The sequence below is a fragment of the Panthera leo genome, chromosome A2 (genome assembly GCF_018350215.1).
Source record: "Panthera leo isolate Ple1 chromosome A2, P.leo_Ple1_pat1.1, whole genome shotgun sequence".
Taxonomy (NCBI): domain Eukaryota; kingdom Metazoa; phylum Chordata; class Mammalia; order Carnivora; family Felidae; genus Panthera; species Panthera leo.
The window spans coordinates 42,920,113-42,925,301 of NC_056680.1; the positions used below are offsets into that span (position 1 = coordinate 42,920,113).

The 5,189-nt window shown below is 38.8% G+C and overlaps 1 pseudogene; it reads right to left on the reverse strand.

Annotated features, from left to right (window-relative positions):
* Nucleotides 1-4,514: 4,514 nt before the first annotated feature.
* Nucleotides 4,515-4,825, reverse strand: LOC122213409 (annotated as a pseudogene).
* Nucleotides 4,826-5,189: the final 364 nt, after the last annotated feature.

The following is a 5,189-nucleotide window of genomic DNA, read 5'->3' on the forward strand; positions in this document are numbered from 1 at the left end:
CCTTCATTTATTTAATCAGTCTTTATATTAAATGCTTTTGTGACCCCTTACAATCTTGATCATCCCTCCCTGAGTATTCCTTTCACTGTCTAGATGAAATATAGATAACTCTGGAAGTGGTATGCCCAGAAATGAACCCAATATTCTATGTAACATTTTTTTCCTGTACATATGTCTCTCACCTTCCCTGTTCATTCAGTTTTATAGAGAATCGAAGATTAGCTCATGAAGTAGCCATCATGGAACCATTATTAGACTAGCCACCCTAATTTGTTTTTGAGGCAACTTATTTAATATTTTTGACATAATTCCCGATTCGGTTTAGTGTACAATACAATAGTTCTTTCTTATTCACTTTATTCATTTTAAACTATAGTGAACTTAGAATCGTAAATATCTGAATGTAAAGATTTTTTATTTTGATGACTTTGTTTTTGAGATGAGGAAATGGAATCCAAAACAAAATTATGTGCCCAAGGCCCTGGGAAACATCAAAGTTAGAACTGGAATACAGCTTTCCTGACTCCTAGCCTAGGAAAAATGTAAAGATATACCAATGTTGATTAATGATTGGAATAACATCTTGGGAGAGCCTTTTAAAGAAAACTCTATTTTTTGCATTATTTTGTACCTATTTTATACCCACTATTCAAGATTCTGTTTCATTTTATCTGAATGGAATTTGGCTATCAGCAGGAAGGAAGAAAAAATCCCATGGTGATTCTTTTAATCTTACAATTTATGTAGCTAATGTATTAAACAACTAGTATTTATTTTTATTATTTTTTTTCAATTTTTAGAGGAAGAGAAAGCATGAGTGGGGGAGAGGGGCAGGGATACTCTTAAGCAGGTTCCACACTCAGCATGGAGCCTGACGCGGGACTTGATCCCACAACCCTGGGATCATGACCTGAGCTGAAATCAGTAGTCAGACACTCAACCTACTGAGCCTCCCAGGTGCCCCAATGGTTTGTATTTTAGTAACCTGCTATTATAGTTGCTATTAAAATAATGATAATGGTGTTGTTGCTAATAATTAGATGCAACAGAGAAATGCCATTCAATACTTATATAAAAATGAAACACTGCTAATTTTTAAAAAGTTTAATTATGTAGGTAGCACTGTATGAACATTTAGGAAAACTATGTTTTTCCTTTAAGCTGGGATCCCTCTGTATTAGTAGCCCCCTTGATTTCCAAGTTTTTGTTGTTGTTGTTGTTGTTTCTTTGATTAAGAGGAGTAAAACCTCCTCGTTCTATTTCTGATCCTCCCAGCCGCCAATCGTGAGAACGTATGCCACACCACCCATATGTTCGTCTCCAGATGGCTAGCCTGCTTCTCTCAGTTCCCCCACCTGCCTGGGCCAAAGGCATGCTGTGCTCAGAACCCCATGTATAACAGGGAAGATGCTGGCGCCTGCTGTCATCTGTGCACTCTCATGTCCACAGCTTCACAAGAGAACAAGAGAGGAAAGAAAGAAAGGCAGGGGTGAGGGGAGCAAACAGAGAGTTAAGGGAGGGGGAGAGATGGGAGGAAAAAAGCAAAGGAAAATGGGGAAAGAAGGGAGGGAAAGATTATAATTCAACAAGAAAAGTGTAGATATTTTATGATACCCCGTTGTTATTTTGACAATTTAAGGAAATGCATACAGCATACTCAAATATAAAATCAGTATCCTTTAAATATAGTTATATAAAACAAAACACAAATTCTTGTTCTGACATTAGAACTGATGCTGTATTGAACTGGCCCTGGACATGAATGATGGTAGATAAAAAGCTTCAAGTGGTTTTCTGTTGTTTTGTAGGGAAGACACCATGCATTTGTGTGCCATGTGTCATATATGTTGCTAAGAAATAATATGCAAGATATAAAACACATGTTGCTGATGTATATAGTCATAATGTGTTTGAGTTGCAACTCAAGTTGAAACTCTAGAATAAAAGAGAGATGACAAAAATCACAAAGGGGATTGCCTCTCTTTTAACTTTATTTCCTCTCTGATTTTCACCCAGTGTACCATCCTCAACCTACATCAGAATCACCTTGGACAGTCAAAGAGAACCATGCAGCAGTTAATCAAGGTTGTTGTAAAAGTTTGTCATAATGCCCCAAAGCCTTCCTTTCTCAAGAAAAGTAAAAGCCAAATGTTATTATGTCGAGAAGAGCCTAAAGACATGTAAAGAGGAAGAAGGGAAACTGGTTGTAAGACAGTTGCAGTAATCCAGGGGAGAGATAATGGAGGACTGGAATAGGATAGTAATGATGGAGTTGGGGAGATGTGGGTGCATTCTTGACTGGTTTAAAGGTAAGACTTATAGGGGCGCCTGGGTGGCTCAGTCGGTTAAGCGGCTGACTTTGGCTCAGGTCATGATCTTGCGGTCCGTGAGTTCAAGCCCCGCATCAGGCTCTGTGCTGACAGCCCAGAGCCTGGAGCCTGTTTCAGATTCTGTGTCTCCCTCTCTCTGACCCTCCCCCATTCATGCTCTGTCTCTCTCTGTCTCAAAAATAAAATAAATATTAAAAAAAATTTTTAAAAATTAAAAAAAAAGGTAAGACTTATAGATTTTCCTTATCAATAGGCCCTAGAATGAGCCAGTAAGAGATGAGTTAAGGTTAAGTCAAATGGACTTGGCCTGAAAAACTGGACAAATGAAACTGCCCTTACTTGGGTTGGGAACGAGTGTAGATGTAGAAGGCTTTGTTGGGTGGGGAGTGGGAATAGATTGGGAATTGTGTTTGAGTATGTTGATTTTGAGTTCCTGGTGGAGATTTCCATTAGGCTATGGTTGGAAGGAAAAGTCTGGGCTGTTGTCATCATAGATACTATTTGAAGAAATTATGTAGGATGAGATCCCACAGGGAATGGGTGTCATAATAAGCAATGAGGAGATGAAAGTATTGTGCGATGAATGAGACACTAATATTAAGAAGTCAAGGAGCTGAAATGAAGCCACCAAAGGAGGTTGAAAAGGAGTGGTCAGTTGGTGAAAAAATGAAGAATAGATGGTGTTCTGGAAGGCAAGTCAAAAGTTGTTTCAGGGATGGCAGAGTGATCAGTAAGTTCAGAGATAAGTGGAGAGAACATACGATTAGACATATTATTAATAAAATGAATACAATTACTAATAAAAAGAATGGTTAAGCCCAATTATTAACTATTCATACTTACACAAATCACAGTAAAATATGAAACTAAGATAAATGCTGGAAAAGAAAAGATGATATTTTATAACAATGAATAATAACAATAGAGACAGCAGAAGACATAGGGTCAGGAATCCTCCAAGGAAATGATCTTGAGGTGATGAAGGATGAAGAAGGTTGCGCACATGCACACACACACACACACACACACACACACACACACACACACAGTATATGTGTGTGGCACCTTAGATACAGGATTGTGTATGTTTAGGAGGAGATTCTTGAGAACCACCAAAGATGAGAAGTGCACCCCATTGTATCAGGTAGGATGCTTTTGGCTGCATGTAAGAAAGTTACTGAATAAAAATGTGACTTACAGACTAGGAGTTGATTAATAAATCTCAAAAAATAAGTGCAGTGAGAGGTAATTCCAAGGAAGTTTGTAGTGACTTCATGATATCAGAGTTCGACATCACTTCTCTAGGGACCCTCTTAATCTCCCCCTCCACATTCACTAGACGGCTGCTGCAGCTCATAGTGACAACCGCTACAAAAAATTTCTAAGGCAAGAAAGAAGCAAGGACTTTCTTCTCACATATTTCTTCCTTTCTATCAACTAATAAAATATTTCTCAGCGGCTTTCAGCCAAGTTCACTTCAGCGTACCTGATCAGAACTAGGATCACTGGCCCTTCCTAGCTGCAATGGAAGTTGGAAATCCACGTTTCAGATGATTTGAGATTCAAGTTTGAAGACAAAATTGTCGTGTGTTGGTAAATATTTAACAAATGGCTGTTGGGAGGGGCCACATGTTTGTACATTTATAAGGGTGTTATAAATTTCATTGCTGTAAGGGATATGTAGCACAATATTCACAAATAACCATAGTATATATAGTATTCTTTATGATAACTTTCCTATATCTTATTTATTTATACATAATATGTCCAACAAGCGTTTTCTTAACTTTGCATCTGTAGCTTTGTATCACACTGTTTTTGCAGCTCATAAGCATAGTTCAGCATGAATGTCAATTGATAATTTCATATGAGTTAATGAGTGATACAAAAGTCAAACAACAGTGAAGTGCATGTCAGAATTTTACCTATTTATCATTAATGTGAGGGCATCTTTGCTAGATCTTGTGTGTGTGCGTGTGTGTGTGTGTGTGTGTGTGTGTGTGTGTGTGTCTGCACTTTGAAAAACACTATTGCTTGATTACCTACCAGCAGGACTGGCCTGCATGGGGCATTGGATGCTCTGGGCTCAGTGTATGCATAGGATGTGAGGAGGAGATGAGCAGTGGGAGTTTGCTTTGAAGGAAAGGGAGTGATCTGGAGGCCAGGCCCAGGAGCCCCTCAGATTCACTTCCATAATTGGGTAGACTTTGTAAACGAGTCATGGCAAGGTTTGGCCATGCTGCCAAGAAGATTAAGAAATTTTTGGAAATCTATCTGTGATCAGAATTGAAGTCCAGGTTCTTCCTCATGTGGTAAAGGATAGTAGGGTCCTTCTGGTTCTTTCTGAAGGCAGCCAGTTCTGTGTTCCTGAAGGTTAGGAACTCTGCCTTGGAGAGCATGCCATTGTTACCCTCCTTTCCAGCATATTTCTGGAAAATAGCAATCAGAGACTCGATGCACTGCTCAGTCTCGGCAAGGTTGGGCATTTTTGCCATGTCTGCATGAAGCAGGCATGGAGGCTGTTACCCTCTGTGGTGCTGCTTTGCTAGATCTTCGAATACCAGAAAAATAGTTCACAATGTGTGTTCTTTTCATAACGCAACAGCACTGATGTGACATACTTGTGACTTAATCTACATTATTAACATTTTTACATTACTCCTAGATAATTGGCAAAACAACGAATCATGTTTTGAGTTGTAGCATTTGCCTGGGTTTTTTTTTGGTGGAACTATTCTCAACATTGCCAGTTTCATGCTACCAACATGACAACCCTAAATATAGAGTTGAGGTGTGCAGTGACATACCATTCTGTAGAATTTCTACTCTACACATGCAATAAATGTAAATAAACTCAAG